At 36.9% G+C, this 19,792-nt stretch overlaps 1 protein-coding gene across 2 annotated transcripts in view; it reads left to right on the top strand.

Annotated features, from left to right (window-relative positions):
• Positions 1-19,792, top strand: part of LOC149772522 (uncharacterized) — a 52,818-nt gene that overhangs the window by 4,095 nt on the left and 28,931 nt on the right. For both annotated transcript variants that reach the window (XM_089947676.1, XM_089947677.1), the window contains 3 exons: positions 5,260-5,376; positions 11,049-11,132; positions 16,534-16,737. The gene's annotated coding sequence lies outside the window, so the exon portion shown is untranslated. The remainder of the gene's footprint in view (positions 1-5,259; positions 5,377-11,048; positions 11,133-16,533; positions 16,738-19,792) is intronic.

The raw sequence follows: 19,792 nt of genomic DNA, 5'->3' as shown, positions 1-19,792 counted from the left end.
CGCCATAAACAGAAATACAGAAAATAGAGAATGCTGTATGTCTGGCAGCCACAAAAAGGAGGGTAGGGCAAAGAACAAAAATGTCCAGCATCAAAGAAAAGATAAATGTTGATCAAAATTAAACCGATGAATTCTGTATTGCCGGGCAGTAGAGCACCCTCATACTCCCCGGTAGTTAGGATATATCCAGCATGTATGGAGGATTGGGAAGAAACTTTAAAACGGAGGCACGTTCTTCCTGAATGCGCTGTTTGTCTTCCGGAGCTGTTAGAGTACCCTCGTACGCTCCTGGCGGTCGAAAAGGCAGGTAGACACAGATTAGTCCGGGTCGAGTGAATGAATCCCAGCAAAGCACGCTCGATGCCTATGGTTCTAAGTCTGTGAAACCCACGAGACCTGAAAGAGGAATTAGCACACGGCGGAATGGCGATCTTAGAAAAAGTGATTAAAGGGTTACAAAGCTGAGACCTTTTTGCCTAACCTTATGCATTTATTAAATGCATCTGAAAGGGCCATATTGATTATTTAAACTGATAGCGAGAACACGGTCAAATTGTCAGATGTGAACTCTTTATATAGCGTCCAAACCCGCTTACCTAGTATATGTTATGCCCTGACCAAGATATTTAATTTATAGCAAGAGTACAAATTTGCGAAAAAATGCATGATTTTTGTGTCATTAGAGGATGGTTTGTTTATGGTTTCAGCTAAGGCTTGATTGTCAGTGTGGAAATAGATACATTTATTACATTTATTGGATAAGTGTTCTCCCTAGACCACAACTGCCAGAACGATGGGGTAGAATTCTAGAAGCGTTATATTTTGATATGCCCATGTTTGATCCCAGATGCCATAGAAATAGTGTGTGACCCGGATGGCAGTGTATCCGACTGAGACAGAAGCATTTGTGTACAAGTCCAACGTGTCGGAGGTCAGCCAAATGTCAGGTAATAATAAGGATCTACCGTTAAAACCGGTTAAAAAGTTTTGCCAGCCCCTTAAATCTTCCTTTACCTCTTTTTTTACTCTAATGTGTTTTTGCGATGCCAATTGTCAAGTTGATGAGTCGCCAAAGAAACGCTTGTCCCGGCAAAACAACTGCGCAAGAAAAGTTAAGAGTACATATGATGGATTGCAACTCCTTGAGGGTAATTTTATTTCAAGCAAGATATAAATGTACGAGTTTATTACATTTTTCTAGTCTGTCCGTGGGAAGGCGAACCTCCATTCTCGCGGAATCCAATTCATATCAGAGTTACGTCATCGTTGTTGACGGGGGAAATGTTTTATCCGCAGCCATAGTAACGCCGATGTCGGCACATACAGTCAGGAAGAGATCGAGCTTCTGCTGGCATTGGACACGAGTTGCATCTAGTATCAAAACTCGTCCAAAATATGTGTTATGTATGTTATAGATAACTTTATATTCGCATTGAAGATAATTGCAAAAGGTCTCAACTATCTTGCAACTGGAACTACAACCCATTGGTAAGCATTTGTCAAAACAATACATGTTCCACCACAAAAAGCCAAATCAACGATATTGCATGGGACAAATATGAAGAATATGGAAGCATTTGATATGTCTGTTTTTGTCATAAAACACCCCCTACCCAGCTGTTTTATACATGTAGCGAGAATCCATTGTCCTACTGTGATTTGGACGTTCCTAATTTTTGGAACAATGCTACGTTCAGGGCCAGTACTGTGCGTATCTAACTGAAATTTGAAACTAGAATCCTGCGAGTTATTCATGAGGGTAGAAAAAATTTATGTATGAGTCAGCCCATTTGTTTGCCTTAACTTTATCAGAGATTAGAGTTGATGGTGTGAACGACGAGCTTACACATTTTGATTGTGAATGCCCCCCGGAGGCAGAAACGATTTGGACAACGTTACCTGTATCCACCGCTGTACCTGTAAGTGAAGCCTTGGTTTCCACTATGGCACGGGAGACCATGGATGCTGCTGGTTTGTTGTCTGTTGCTACGGAGGGTCCAAGTTGAAACCCAGTTTGTGGACCATTTTCCGTGGACGGCCTGCGAATAGCTACCAGCTGATCATATTTGTCATGGATTTCCTGTGTCACATGGGAGGTGAACCTGTCGGAGACCTCTTGAGTTATACCATTAAGAAGATTGGGGTCCATCCAAGCCCCTTCGCTGGATGATCCAGGTTGAGCGTTGGCGTTGACAACGGTGCCTTCTTTATGGGCCTATTCACCGCCTCTTGGATTTTGGACCTTGATTGTCTGGCTCTTTTCACTGCCATTTGCAACGCAGCCCTCTATTTAAATGGCATGCTGTAACGAATGCCAGAAAAAGTTATTTACATACATTTCAGTGTATTACTACGTAGCAATCGTTGCAAATGATTAACGCTTACTGTAATGTTATGAACACCAATGTTCACTGTAGTGAGATAAGGCACAAACTTGGTAATAGTAAGAAAGAAAAAATGAAGAAAAGAACAAAATTTGAACGTTATGAAAATTATGGGTTATTGTTTTAAGGTGCGGAATGCAACATCACCAGTATCAACAGAACAATTACAGGTCAGTGGGCCTAAACGAGCTTGGAAACACAACACCCATTAACATGGAGCAAAGTAGTGGAAGAAGAAAGCTTGAATGACTAATCAAGTGTCAAGTAGTGAGGTGCGGGACCCAAGCACGCCAAGCAAGAAACTGGTAGCAACCGTAAAACGTAAGGAAACAACTGGTAAACACACATGCCACTGATACGGAATAAACTGATAATCGTATAATCCAGTGGTACAGAACCAACTGGTAAACACACATGCCAGTGATACGGAATCAACTGGTAATCATAAAATCCAGTGGTACGGAACCAACTGGTAAACACACAGGCCAGTGATATGGAATCAACTGGTAATCACAAAATCCAGTGGTACGGAACCAACTGGTAATCACAAAATCCAGTGGTACGGAACCAACTGGTAAACACACAGGCCGGTTATACGGAATCAACTGGTAATCGTATAATCCAGTGGTACGGAACCAACTGGTAAACAAACAGGCCAGTGATACGGAATCAACTGTGAAACAGAAGGCTAACATAAAATCCAGTGGTACGGAACCAATTAAATGAAAAGGGTCCTACTAAATACTGCTCAGCCCGAGAAAGCCACACAAGACCTCACAAAACCATGTAAAGTCAAATCAAGAAAGCGCACTTACATTGTCAATCCGATTGATGAACAAACCAACCAAACCGAAAGACCACTCGTCAACACAATTTTGCAGAACGAAATAACCGAAAATTGGGCGACAAAATTCGAATTTCGAACAATCCTAAAGTATTAACAAAGTATGACACCATCATGTTGGAAATGTTTGTTATTATTCCACAAACGGCTCCTCCGACCGACCATCGACAGAAAATGCAATCTTCCAATATGTTACAACGTTTCGTCCATAATCGACACAACATAACAAAGGTACACAAAGACAGAAAAAAACGTATCACAAGGTTCATACAGAATTTAAGAATGACAAATTCAAAGACTTTCCCAAACTTTCAAAGACCACAAACATAGATTTCCAAGACCTAGGTTCGCTAACATTTTTTGTATACAAGTTATGTTATATGAGAAAACAAAGAATGCAAAATAATATTGTTTAATGATGAAATGAAACTGAACGGGTCTTCAAAAGAAAGAAACCAGAAAAACTCGACTACATCTAAATCTAACAACATTGGACAACTTTATTTGTGATTATGGAAAGAAATTAAAATTTTGGGTTTATTTTAATTTTCAAATACTTTTAAAGACCCCAGAGTAATCAGCTTGATTTTCCCAAACTGTCAAGGCCTTGAAAATGGTACCTCATTTTTCCCAAACTGTCAAAGACCTTCAAAGACAGTATGAACCCTGGTATTAGGAAGGTGCACCTATGCTGCAATATCAGACCGATTAATAAATCAACCAAACCGAAAGACTAGGGTTATGCATATACCCCCACTAATAGACCGCGAATTTGTAGATACATTAATTTGGATATTTGAACTTAAGTGCAACAATTTGGCACACTAATGCTATACCAGTTGAGCTATTGAAGCTTGCAACAAACGTGGAGTCGTTTGCAATTACTCTTAGGTTATTATATTTATGAAAGGAATTTATGCACGAGACGATGGGAAGTATATCTACGTCTAACTTTATGGTTCTCTGGTTTAATGTTGCGTACGACAGAGAGATCGAGCCAGATAATTGTGTCGACAATTCTGCCCCCAACCCCATGCATATAAATTTTAGAATAGCGCCGAGTATTAAAATCGGGACGCAATAGATTGTCTATTTCTGATTTCAAATGATATTGAAATCTTTTACAGATGGAATGACCCAGTATGAGTGTGACTTAATGTATAATAAAAGAAACGTTAGTAGAATTTGTGGAATGGAAACAAGTTAATGTAAGTAAATACTTAACTTCCAGGACGATTCGACTCGGTCCAAATTCCAGGAAATGAGGAAGATACCTAACAAAGTGAGCCGATAACAACGGAGAAAAATTTCTACAGAACAAAGGACACACGTCCGTACCCCATAAGGAAATTGGCTCAACTGACGCCGAAGTCCCTATCAGAGAGAATCCCTCCACGCGCTGCCGGAGCGAGAGTATTGCGACTGGCTGGGCAGAACACGTGATTGAAAGCTTTAAATATATTGGCCCTTGACAGCGCGTTACACGACAAATCTTGCGGGAAATTGTAGACCCAATCACACATCCCATAAATGTCCTTACGCGAGCGTAAATCGTTATATATATATATATATATATATATATATATATATATATATATATATATATATATATATATATATATATATATATATATATTCTTTCTTTAAATGGAAGTTATATCTATGATGTAAAGACTAGAAGCGACATATAATTTTATAATGTCTATTACACCCTTAGTAACTAGTATAAGCCATCATGATGTAGATAGATATTTAGGTCACACTAACTAGTTCAGCGCAATACTGTTCTTAGGTTTGATCCGCCTTGGTTTGCTCCTTACATTTCTAAACATATATATATATATATATATATATATATATATATATATATATATATATATATATATATATAGTTAATTCTGCTTTGATATTGTTTCTTTTTCTTTTTCTTTACTTTCTACTTGTTATTATTCTGTGCGGCTTTTCGTATTTCTGCCAAATACAATATGTATTATTTATCCTATTATGTTTTTTCATAATATTATATTTCAGACAGAATTCTGATTTACTAGTGGAGAAAGATAAACAGCAGATAGAAATACAGAAACTGCAGAAGGAAAATACAAAACTCAAGGAATCAAATGAAGAGAACAAAAGTTTGAAAGACGAGTATGTGCAATGGTTGTTTAAGACAAATAATTGAAATAGTTGGGTTAATTGGCTATATGAAAGTAAGATTTGCAATAAAACGACGTATCGGTATCAATTTTTTTTCAGGCTTCTGGATAAGAATAATTTATTATGCATAAACGTTTATTAGAAAGTATACTGCTAAATTTTCTTTTTTGACGTCATAAACTGTGATTTTTAAAAAAATTTAACGTCATGGACTTGAGCTTGCGTCATTAAAGCAAACATGTTACAATAAACAAACTCTATACCAAATAAAGTGAATAATTCCCATTTATGAACAAGCCAATGCGTTGATTTCAAACTATGTATATATTTTATATCATACTCTCTTAATTTCTCTACACAGGCAAGATGAAAGAGATAAACTAATACTTTGTTGTTGTTTATTGAGATTTTAATATTGAAAGCATTTTCTAATCTCTTTAAGATGGACAGATACTCGAAAAGTATTTTTACATGTTTAGTACACACCATAATGAATTATGTTCGCACGATACGCGAATTATACCATAATTAAACGTTACACGAAAGACCTGCATTATGATATGTGACAAGATGGCCGCTATCGCTTAACCGGCTTGAAGCAGCTGTTCCGGTTTTTTTGTGCCATTTTCATGACATATGTGCTAGTTGCCTATCTTAGTTTACGTTATTGTGTTCATCATGTATTGGCTGTTCAATTCGTATGTATTTCTTCATCTTCTTGTTTTGGAAACGAGAACAATTTGACTTTTTCTCAGCTGGCTTGCTCCGCTGCAGCAACTTCCTTTGATTTTGAACAAACCACCATCACGTGATACTCGCCAGTCAACCTGTTTATGCTATGATGGACCCTAATTAATTGCTTTAAATGACCACTCCTTGGCTCTCCACACTACATTGTGCTTTAGACTAAACGAACTGGGACATCATTCATCATTACCTAAATGTAAACAGAAGCGAAAAAAGAAACGTTGTTCCAAAGCTGGATGGCGTAGAACATGAAGAAGAATTTCAGTTATCTCCCTTATAACCTTTCCCGCTCAACAATTTGAAAATTCGACCGTTAATTTAGATAACCTAATTCAAATTCCTATTAAATCGTCAACCTTTGTGTCAACTATCCAAGAGATACCTCTGCGTATTGAATTATGCAATGTCCAATCAGTAGGACCACCGGAAAAGCACACAGAAATAGTTAATTTTATCAACGACCAGAATATCGACGTCTTTTTCCTGACAGAAACAGGGCTAAAAACATCAGGCGATGAGCCCAAGTGCGCGGATCTAACACCCACTGGTTACTCCATCAAGTCGTTCCCCCGTAACTCTCGAGGGGGTGGAATTGTTGTCATCACAAAGACCTCCATGATCAAACGTCTTAACCACACCACAACATTCAATTTCGACCACACATCGTTTAAACTAGTCCAAACCACACTCACACTGGAGCAAAAGTCAGTCCATTTTTTCTGCCTATACCGCCCTCTTCCTAGTAAAAAAAACAAGCTGGTTGCATCTGTCTTTTTGGAGCAGTTTCCGAATCTCCTCGAGTATGGAAATTCGATAAGTGGCAACCTGATTATTCTTGGAGATTTTAACTTTCACTTTGACTGTCCCGGAAACCCAAACACATCAAAACTCCTGGATTCCATTAATGTTTTCAGCCTGAAACAGTCAGTTAACCAACCCACCCATAAACATGGTCACATTTTAGACTCGATTCTTCATAGACCTGATGATAACATTCTACGGCCCTCCCTGGTATCCGATGACCTTGCATCAGACCACCTCTGAATTATATGCCATCTTAACGTATCAGTCCCTAACCCTCCACCTTTATCTGCTACTAAGAGAAACCTCCGTATGATAAATAGAACCAAACTAATGCACGACATCCAAGCAAATCTAACAACATGATTACATCCTACAGCAGAACAACTCGACAACTGCCTGCGTTCATTGCTCGACAAACATGCCCTAGCTACCAAGTGCAGAGTATCAATTCAAAAGTGTTCTCCATGGTATATCAGTGTTAGGGACCAGCTTCGCACTGCTCAAAGAGACCGCCGTAAAGCTGAGAGGCTCTGGCTTTCCACCAGACTCACTATTCATAAGCAAATCTATGAAGTCGCTTAAAAGAATGTCACAAATATAGTCCATGCAGCGAAATCAGCCCACTGCACTACTAAGATCATGGAAAGTTTCAGCTGCAAAGAGCTCTTCGAGATTACTAACAAGCTAATGTCAAGGAACAAATCTACACCACTTACAACTACCTTATCTCCAGTCGACCTTCCGGACATGTTTGCAAATTTCTTCCGCGACAAAGTAAGAACCATTAGATATAAGCTTGACACCACACTTTCTATTGACTCGTCGTCACCATGCAGTTGAGATACAGAAATTGAGCGGCAACCATTAGCAGCATTTGATCCTGTCTTTAAGGACTTAGTACGTACAATCATGATGAAGAGTGCACCAAAGTCATGTGAACTTGATTAAATTCCAACATCACTGCTGCTTGAGTGCTTAAATCCAGTATTGCCTTCACTAGCCGATGTTATTAATACCTCTCTCTCGTCCGGGAAATTCCCATCATTTTTCAAAATTGCCATTGTAGCGTCTCTGCTTCAGAAACTGATTTTAAACCTTGTATCAGAAAGTTCTTACGTCAGAAGTGGCAGGCATCATGGAATGATGCTGTAAATAACAAACTTCATGCAATCAAACCAACTCTAGGAGAATGGACTCCTTCCTACAGAACCATTCGTAGGGAGGAGGTAGTCATTGCAAGAATCCGAATTGGTCATACTTATATCACCCACACCCACATACTAAAAGGTGAAGACCCACCAGAGTGCGTTTCTTGCAATGAACCATTCACTGTCAAGCACTTTATGATAGAGTGCTTTGACCTACAACCTACGCGCGATCGTTATTACGTTGTGCATGACATGAAAGAACTTTTTGATAATATAAACCTCACTCGTATTATCGAGTTCTTGAAAGCCGTAAATATTTACTCTAAACTCTGATTTTATGCTATCACCTTGTGCAGTTTTATGCAATATACATACCGTCCCATTTTAATACCTATTCATCTTTTTTACATCTCCCGTTGATCGGGAAGCTTTATTTTGCACCGTTACCATCTTACCGTTTTTAATTTCAACCATTTGTTCTTTTATATCGCTGATCGATATAGAACCTTTTATAAGTTTTAAAAGATTATACAAGTAACACTTTGTTTGGCGCTAAATAGCCTAAAAGTGCTGATGCGCCGTTAAAAAATAAACAATCAATCAATCAGAAACCAACAATAGACCATAACGATTTAAAGACCTACCGCCCAGTTTTTTCTAATCTCCCATTCATATAAAAAAAATCTTAGAAAAGGTTGTTCTATCCCAGCTTGTATCTCATCTGAATTCAATCAGTCTTTTTAGCAATGTACAATCTGCATATTGCCCTTGCCACAGTACTGAACCTACGATTCTGAAAGTAGCTAATGACATTTTATCTGCTTTGGATAGCGGTAAGATTACAGTCCTCACCCTCCTTGATTTGTCTGTAGCATATGACACAATAGACCATGATATATTACTTCACCATCTCCAGCATGTTTTTGGCATTCATGATACCGTCTTACTGTGGTTCAAGTCCTACTTGGTCAACAGGACACAAATTGTATATGCAAATGGAATCCACTCCAGCCCAGTTGAACTATATTGTGTTGTTCCACATTGGTCTGTTCTTGGACCTGTTCTCTTCATTCTATACATTCAGCCACTCTCAAGTGTCATAGATCATCATCCAGTGTTTCACCAATTGTACGCTGATGACACCCAAATATACAAATCTAGCCACCCAACTAAGGTGCATTTCTGATGTGAAATCATGGATGACATGTAACAAGCTGCAGATGAAACTGAGGCCATTCTGATCATAACAAAAAGATTTTCTCATTCAAATCCTTTACCTCAAACAATAAATATCAGCAACACCAACATTAAATTCACACAATCAGTACGAAACCAAGGTGTTACTCTGGACAGTACTCTCACATTGCACCAACATGTCATGAAAATATGCAAGGCTGCATATCTTGAGCTGAGACGCATCAGCTCCATTCGCAAATATCTTTCAGTTGATGCCACTAAAACACTTGTGTGTTCATTAGTACTTTCAAGACTGGACTATCGTAACTCAGTTATGTCTGATTCATCTCAATATCTACTCCAGAAACTTCAAAATGTTCAAAACACAGCTGCTCGGATCATACTTAGAGTACCACGATCAGAGCACACCTCCCCACTGCTCTGTACCCTACACTGGCTATCCTTTCTATTCAGAATCAAACACAAAATTTGTTCTCTGTGCTACGTTTCACTGACAGACTCCAGTCCAAAATACCTATCCGACCTCACCCATGTGTAAACACCAGCAAGATACTTACGCTATTCTTCTGACAGTCGTATACTCATTATTCCCACTATGAAAATAAAGTCATATGGACAGCGTTCTTTTGCACACCAGCGCCCAGCAATATGGAATGGAGTGCCCATTGAACTTCGACACAAAGACACAGTGATCCCATTCAAGAATACTCTTAAAACTCGCTTATTTCGACTGCAAGAACAAGCTTAAAGACCAAATAATCTTTCCTACCTTAAATATTTTCAGCATGTTTTTTATGGTTTCTAATTTTATGGTGTTTGTTTTTGCAATCATATCATTTTACGTGTTTCCTATGTTATAGGTGTTGTCTAATGTTGTAAAGCGCTTAGAGCTTCTAAAGATTAGGCGCTATACAAAGTCCTCATTATTATTATTATTATTATTATTATTCAGTCTTTATTGAGCATATAACAGCAGATATTGTCTACTGCGTCAGAACCGTACAATTAATATGTGGGTAGCAGGTGGCGTATGTGAATCAACTGTTGGCTTATTGAGTTGTGTGACTGGACAAAGGTTTGCTCAACTAACTATGGTAGACTTGTAACTGACTGTATTCATCATGCGATAAAAGACTGTGATACCATTCTTTATCCAGTTTTTGTCAGAGTTTCACAGTTTACTAATAAGTCTTGTTTTAATTATTTGATACTTTTCTGAATCCAAAAATGAGCGATTTAAAGAAATTGATATGTAATTGAGCTGGCCGAGTATCGTCCCTTTTCTGTTGATTTCTTTAAAGGTGTATCAGTAGCGGAGAATGGTCACTATATGCTGAGACGCTACGTTAACAGTGTCTCAGACAACATACACAAAACTATAATCACTTAAATGTTTGGAATGATCCGTATATTATTTCCATCTCAACTTATCTCTCACATAGAAGGTTCTCAGAGTGAAACGTCTCAGCAGAAGATTGCGTTCATATTTTTTCAAATCTAATTTTGACATATTCTGTTTTATTTTAGAATATTTTACAAAATAAATAGAGACATTTTCTCAAAGACAAGCTGTCTTATTACGTACCCATGTTTGTTATTTTGTTTGACTTTAAAATGATATTTGTTTCTTTCAATGTTTCTGTTTATTTTCAACATTTTTGAAAACAATTACAAAAATTATAGTTCGCAAGACTTTTTGTGAGCAAACGAAATGAAAACGATAGATGTTGTGATGGATTCAAAGATAAAACTTATATCGTGTTTTAGGTTGGAGAAAACCAAAGATTTGCTTGCTCAGAAGGAAAGTGAAATTACACACCTCAAAGAAGATATTCACAATCTCCAGAAAAGGTATTTCTGAGATTTTAATCAATAACAGTTACCTGATATGGTAATGTATTTTTCCTTTAACTTTGTACGCTATTTTGTTTCCTATAAAGTTATTATTGACTTATTAAAAGTGCTCATGCCTTTATTGTTATTTTTTCACTCTGAAGCAGAATTCTATTATTATACTACTTATTCTCATGTAAATATTAGATTATGAAGAAATCATAGGTTTTACATTTTTGGGGAATTATCAATCTTCAGTTAGGTATCGGAAGACTTATGTATTGATACATCTGGGCTTTTTTTGTTCAAAATGACTGATTTGTTAACCATTCTATCTTTGTAACTTCAAACACAAAACTAGAACCAGGCCAGGCTGTATTCATATTGATGATGGTATCAACTAAACTTCTACTTGGATTAATGTCACAAATTCCTAACAATATATTTGGAATACAACAAAAAATTGACGGTTCTGAAGGTAGAAAGAAAGAAAGAAAGGGATATAGGAAGGAAGGAAGGAAATATGGGATAGAGGAGAAATAATGCAAAGAGATATATTGTATTGCATGCCCTATATTACCTTGATGAGTCATTACTTTTGTTATGACATGAAACATTTGTACTCAAAAACATAACAGGTACATGAAGATGTACAAATTTAGTCGATAACACGCGCATATTTTGAGAACTCATTAAAACCTTAAGAGTCCAAAGCACAGTCACGTAAGCATATTTGGAACCAAACTATGAATAGCCTTAGTCTACTGCTACCTTGCAGAGAATGTAGAAACATTATATTATATCCTTACAGGGATCTCATCTTGTAATAAGCTCTTCCCACTCGTGGTTTTTCTAAGCCATGTATTGCTCCGTCTTATATCTGTTTGATATATCATGTTCTATCAATATAAGCCTGCTTAAAACTTCATACATTTTTCTTGTCCATTTCTAATATAATATGTACTTGAGATTAAAAATATGAAAATACATGCATGAATAATAATCAATGAAAGAGCCATATAACCCTGTCCAGCAAAGCTACCTTGTGTCCACTGGTGTAATTAATGTACAATGGCTTAGTCCGCTTCTTTAGAAATGGAACATGATCGGGCATGTCGTCATTACATAGTAAGCAAGACGAAATATATTAATGACCAGGAATACATGGTAGATACTGGGATCATATACAATTAGTATGATTAGTAAGGTTTTACAAAGTTACATACCTAACATTCCAGTTAAAGCGTGCATCTAAATTAACATCATTTTCCTATCTAAATGTAAATACAAGTCTCTCAAGTATAGAATTCGTTAACTGTTTTATCGCGTTTAGTTTTCCACAGGCTTCAGTATCACATATGATAACATGATATTGTACAAAATTTGTTTTATATAAATGGATTCTTGCAAATTCATCAAAACATACAAGTAGGTGAATTGAATCTTTATCAAATCATTATAAAAAAATGTTGAAGTTTAAACACTGAAAAGCTACAAAGGTTAGAGTTCAGTCTCCATTTGGTATCGATCGCGACAATTACTCAGAAATAATGCATAGTTTAGGTCTGTATATGCTTTGTAGTTTATGCCTTTGGTAAATTGATACCGACGTCTTGCATATTTTGTACTTAAATTGTTTTTTTTAACTAATCCGACTTGACACCTTGCGAAGCACAAGGTATTTTTTACGCCAGTTAACTAATGGACTTAGGCAAAGGGGACGTTACTCAGAAATTTCAAATGGTCTATTATTAACTACAACGTTACTAGCTGCTCTAATTCTGATATCACATAACTGCTTATAAAACTTCGATGTTACCTCCGACAGTGACATTAATAGAGAAAGCCTACGTATCATCGTCCCTTTTAAGATGAATGTTTTGACCTCAATCCTCTTTTCGAATAATCTTGAATTCATATTGTTCTTTTATCAAATCGTTAGACTTATTCCAGAAATATTAACAAATTATTCAATTGACTTTCTATTTTTTTTTTGAAGGTCGGTCAAGCATTATATTAGTCACTGCATTCCCAGATTTTCTATTATCTATATTCATACATGTATATATACCCATACTAGAATTAAAAACTTCCTAAATGACTGGTGCACTAACTGTAAAGTAATCTGGATGCAAATCCCATAATATGTATATATACCCACACTAGAATTAAAAACTTCCTTAATGACTGGTGCACTAACTGTAAAGTAATCTGGATGCAAATCCCATAATCTAATGCACTAGTTAGTATCAAATTAAAACTTTGGCATCGTATTACTTAGACATTAAAGGATCGTTATCAAAAGCTGATTTTCTCATATTAGTAAATAAAACAAATTTATTCAAATTCATAACTTTTGCACATTATCAAATTTATAATTGAAAGTATTATTTAGCGAAATAGTTACATCCCTGGAGGGGGCCCCGAGTGGCCGAGTAGTCTAAAGCGCTCACCGTTACGGATCACTGCCCTCTCACCTCTGTCTGCGTGGTTCGAGTATCGGGCTCGGCTAATGTGGGTATATGAGAAAGCTTGCCGGCAGCTTCTCGTGGGTCGGTGGTTCTTTCCAGGTTTTTCCCGGGTTCTTCCTCCACCATGTATAGCCTATCTTGTGCTGAAAATGGCGTTAAACCCCATTACAACAATAACAACATCCCTGGAATGCCTTGAAATGAACATAGCATAAATTACTTTTATATCTCATTACAGATCTAATTATGTTTCCTCTTTTGTTTTAATTGTTTCTTCTTTAGCTTAAAATTCAGTATCCTGTAGAAACTATAAAGCGTGATTAATTCGTTTGCACAAAAATCAAAATATCTTGTCAATCATACTGATCCCCAAACCCGGACGATTAAAAGATATCATAGAAAAGCCATTATTGCTTATTATAACTTCTCTTTACGATGAGAAGATATAGTTAATATCAAGGAAATTCTAAAGTTGCTGATGCATGTAACAGATGTGCATTAGGATGTCGACTCACATAAATGCTGATAAACCTGAATGTTGTAGACAGTTGACTTCTTCAATGCATTTACTGATATATATTATACCCAAAGTTTCTGTCTTTTGACGAAAGAGTAGAAAATAACAGGCGTGTGTGAAAAGCACTTGGAGAAATCAGAAGTGAGTATTGTTAAAAATAAAATAACCAAAGGATATTGTGGTAGTAAGGATTTTATGGAAAACATTAAAGTGTATCAAAAGACTACATATCTTTCTCGATTGATAACGATGTCTTTCAAAATTTAACCTAATCATACAAAATCCAAATGGGGAAGTCATCGGGTAGGAAAGAAATTTGGACTTAAGTCACCGACTGGACATATAATTGGTCACAAGTTTGCTTACAAACTAGCACAAAGAGGGTACAAACCTATAAATCCATTAGCTTATATTTGCGCCATTAATAATATATAGCGATACGTTAACGCAGCACATAGTTAGCATTAGTAATAAATATTAATACATAAATGTAACAGAAAATAATGATTAACGTCAAGGTATCATAAAATATTTCTTACTGAAATAAACATGGTGCTCAGTGTCTGCATATCGAGCGCCCGATGAAATGTTATTGCTGTCGAACGTGTGATCTTGACCCAAGGTCAAGACACTGAGCGAGCAAGTCGCATAAAGAAATGTCTAGCTTTAATAATGATGACTAATATTACAACATACAGTTCTAAAGCAGTTTAAAGAGTGAACGTTCGCAATGTATTTTCACCCTTTAAAATCATTTAGTTCAAGTTATGGTATAAACAACAGATTCAGATTATTCCAATATTTAACGTCGTGTATGTGTTGATATAAAATTCATGTGCGGCCCCTGTCTAGTATACACTTTGTCACATCTTCAGTTTCAAATGTTGAAACAAAAGCATTAAGAACAGAGATAAATGATAAATCAAATGCTTTTATGATTCTCCCGCCTTCTATCTGCTTAAATATCTTAGAACATCATCAAAAAACCTTCTATGAACAGAATCAGGAAACTTAAAAGAATAATCAAAGTGTTGTTGCTAAGAGATTGTGAAAGAGTGAGATATAAACCTTGCCACGAATACGTTGCCAGAGTACTTGGTATTTAGACGATTTGCTGCAAGAATAGAGCCAGTATCAAAAGCCAGAACAATACAGAAGAAAACTACGAGGAGACATTAAATATGGCACCCAAAGTGAATGAATTTCTAGGACTATACAATCAATTAATTATGCTCTGATGCTGTAAATATGGATTAAGGATGCAGAGAGCGGAGCGACCCCAACATATGCGAAAGGATGGCTACAGCAAAGATCTGACATCCTACGCAATACAAAGACCACAGCAAACAAAAATAAACGTGATGACTTTCTATACTGGAAGAAGTAAACGTGTAATGAATAGCCTGCATCCTCACGTTCCATCTAGATAACCATGAGTTAAGTAAGTCAAACAACAGCCCCAATAGCAAAGCCTTGTGGAGACAAAAAAATGCTGGACGTGCCAATTTAGGAATAATGCAAACACGTTTGCGAGCAGTTTTACAGGTAAAAAGTCAAATATTCGCAGCAAGACTTAATCATGCAACACCGAAACTATTACCTCCAGTCTTACATGCAAGGTTTGCAGCATACAGTGTGTTGGCGGTACAAACAAATTAAATATTTGAACGAATCTCCGCAGATCTCTTTGGCAAACTAGACTAATCGGGATGAAACCAAGTAGCAGAGGATTTCCATTCTTCTGGGCACGCTTTCAGTGATGTAATACTTACTGGAAATACCCACAACTCAACGTGGAGCACAGCACTTAGAATATCCAAATAAATCTACTCGATTTGCCTATTGCGATCATTCAGACCCAGATGAACGAATAAAAACAATCCAAACAGACTTATTTCAACAATAGTAAAGAAGACATATCGAATAAACATTGCCAAAAACCATTTCCAGCTATTTAATATCAATCCTTTTGTTGAAATGTAAACCATTGCTTTTAATTTAATTAATTTTGTTTTTAGGTAGTCACAACACAGTTTCTAGATGCTATTTTAGAACAAAACATTTGTTAGTTTAAAATAACCGCCACTTCAACAGCATTGTGTATATGGGACAAATGTTTTAATCGAACAATTTATTGACAATATTTATTTTACCGACCCACTTGCTTACGTCCTTAGACTTCGCTGCTCTACCAACTTTCCGCTGTGTAGATTCTTTGCAGTAATTACGGTTTTGTCGTGCCTGTTTGTCTCACTTGTCAATTTACTTATTTTATTTAACTTTGTGTACCTGACAAATTAAAACGAGGCTTAGGGTAGTTTAACACCAGTTTTACACTGCTATTTTCAGTGCTTGTTTTGTGTGTGTGTTTGTGCCTATATATATATATATATATATATATATATATATATATATATATATATATATCCAGAACGACAGAGGAAGTTGGAGGACTGGAAAAAGTGAATCCTTGTTTGGATTCCCTTAAACAAGATTGTCAAAACCATGTACTTTCTGAAGCTGAAACTACACCCGAAGCAACAAAGCAACCAGCTGAAATCCAACCTAAAACTTCTCTTGTGAAGAGAGATCACAATTTCCAGGAAGTACGGGGGATATTTGTGAAATTGGAAAGGTTAGTATACAAACAGTTTTATAATAAATTGCTTTGCCTCAAGACAGGCTGCCTTAATGACAATATTCAAGAGATACCCGCCTTTACGCATATACTGTTTTAAAATGTATTTGTTTCTTGTTCACATACAGACATAATTTTGTACGAAATGTGTATATCATTTAGATAAAAGTAACACGCATGTAAGGCCTCCAGTAACAAACATTTACGTATATCAACGCAGGTTTTAGAGATTGGTCATTTGTGTCAATTTCATGGTTCACAAAAGAATGTAAAGAGGCCATTAGACAACGCCGAGAAGCACTGAAAAATTTTAATAATCGTCCAACACCCGAAAATTTAACTAAGTACCGTATTATTCGGGCCAATGCTCGCCGCACGATTAAACAAAGTAAAAGAACATCATGGAAAAAATATGTTTCAACTCTAAACTCTCGTTCCTCTATAAAGAAAGTTTGGGACACGATCCGCAAAATCAATGGAAATAGGAAATACAATTCCTTTCGACATCTCAAAGTAAACAACAAGAATATCAATTCCAAACATGACATTGTTAACATACTTGCTGATAGCTTCTCAAAAAATTCCTCATCCTCTAATTACTCAGAAGCATTCAGAAGATTAAAAACTCACAAAGAAAAGACACGGTTGAAATTTACATCGAATAACTCAGAAAGTTATCATCAACCGTTTACAATGTATGAACTGAAGGAATCTCTGAATAAGGCCCACGATACATCCACTGGGCCTGACGAAATACATTACCAGTTTTTGAAACACCTCCCAGAACCTTCATTAACAGCCCTTCTAGAAATTTTCAACAATTTATGGATTACTGGTAATGTACCTAAAATCTGGAAAGAGGCAACAGTAATACCAGTTCCCAAACCCGGTAAAGATAACGCAGATCCTAACAGCTATCGACCAATTGCACTCACAAGCTGTGTGTGCAAAACAATGGAACGAATGATCAATTCTCGGCTTGTCTGGTACTTGAAAACTAATAATTTAATATCTCCTTTCCAAAGTGGCTTTCGGTATGGCCGGAGCACCAACGATCATCTGGTTAGACTAGAAACATTTATTCGAGATGCATTTATCAAGAAAGAACACTTAGTAGCGGTTTTCTTTGATTTAGAAAAGGCCTATGACACGACATGGAAGTACGGGATACTAAATGACCTGAACGATCTAGGTCTAAAAGGCCGTCTGCCCTCTTTCATATCCAACTTTCTCTCCGACAGAGAATTCAAAGTACGAGTGGGCTCTACCCTCTCAGATCTGCACGAGCAAGAGATGGGTGTGCCCCAGGGCAGTATTTTATCTGTGACGCTCTTTAACATCAAAATTAATAGCATCACCAAGTGTTTGACTCCTGGTGTGGATTGCTCGTTATACGTTGATGATTTTCTAATATGTTATCGGTCAAAGCAACTGCAGCAAAATATAAACAAAATTCAAAATTGGGCCAATGCAAACGGTTTCAAATTCTCGAAATCAGAAACGGTATGCATGCATTTCTGTCAGTTACGAAAACATCATGATGAACCGAACCTCACTCTGGATGGAACACCTATTCCAGTTGTTGAGGAAACCAAATTTTTAGGTATAATCTTTGACAGAAAACTGATCTTTATTCCACACCTAAAGAACTTAAAAGCTAAATGCTTAAAAGTACTTAACCTACTTAAAGTAGTAGCGCACACTGACTGGGGTGCTGATAGAAAAGTCATCCTAAATTTATACAGAACGTTTATTCGCTCCAAACTAGACTATGGTTGCGTTGTGTATGGTTCAGCCAGAAAATCGTATCTTAAAATGCTTGATCCAATTCATCATCAGGGAATAAGACTGGCTCTGGGAGCATTTAAAACATCCCCGTGTGAAAGCCTTCTAGCTGAGGCGAATGAACCACCGTTATCGCATCGTAGAGAAATGCTTTCCGCACAGTATGCTCTCAAATTAAAATCAAACCCTCTGAATCCTGCTTTTTCGGCTGTTTTTCAACCCAAATACAAAACTTTATACGAAAATAAACCAAACGCCATACCTTCCTTTGGCATTAGAATATCATCCAGCCTTGACACTACAAATATAGATCTTTCTAAACTTCAGAAAACATCCATCTCCGAAACACCACCCTGGCTAATTAAACAACCAAAAGTACGTTTTACGCTACACGATGGAAAAAAATCCGAAACAAACCCTTCTGTCTTCCACAACTCTTACCATGAACTCGTCACCGAATTTAAAAACTACACCAGAATTTACACTGATGGATCAAAGGATGAGGAAAAGGCTGCTGCAGCCTTTGTTTGTGGAAATCACACAACGCAAGTTCGCTTACCAAATGGAGCATCAATTTTTACAGCCGAAATCAGAGCAATAGACCTTGCTCTGCAACATATAGAAAAGAACCGTATTTCAAACTCTATCATCTTCTCCGACTCGCTATCAGTACTCCAGTCACTACACAATAGAAAACTGGAGAACCCATTATTGAAAAACATACTTGTAAAAAATACCGAGCTGAGTGTCTCCCACAATATAATATACTGTTGGTTACCTAGCCACATTGGTATTAAAGGTAACGAAAAAGCAGATCGCGCTGCTAAAATGGCCCTTTCTCAAGAACCATCTAATTTTAAAATACCATATACTGATTTTAAACCTTGTATCAGAAAGTTCTTACGTCAGAAGTGGCAGGCATCATGGAATGATGCTGTAAATAACAAACTTCACGCAATCAAACCAACTCTAGGAGAATGGACTCCTTCCTACAGAACCATTCGTAGGGAGGAGGTAGTCATTGCAAGAATCCGAATTGGTCATACTTATATCACCCACACCCACATACTAAAAGGTGAAGACCCACCAGAGTGCGTTTCTTGCAATGAACCATTCACTGTCAAGCACTTTATGATAGAGTGCTTTGACCTACAACCTACGCGCGATCGTTATTACATTGTGCATGACATGAAAGAACTTTTTGATAATATAAACATCACTCGTATTATACAGTTCTTGAAAGCCGTAAATATTTACTCTAAACTCT

The sequence above is a fragment of the Sinohyriopsis cumingii genome, unplaced genomic scaffold (genome assembly GCF_028554795.1).
Source record: "Sinohyriopsis cumingii isolate HCF-2022 unplaced genomic scaffold, ASM2855479v2 utg001412l, whole genome shotgun sequence".
Taxonomy (NCBI): domain Eukaryota; kingdom Metazoa; phylum Mollusca; class Bivalvia; order Unionida; family Unionidae; genus Sinohyriopsis; species Sinohyriopsis cumingii.
Note: the sequence above shows the minus strand (reverse complement) of the source record. Positions and strands in the feature narration are given on the sequence as shown.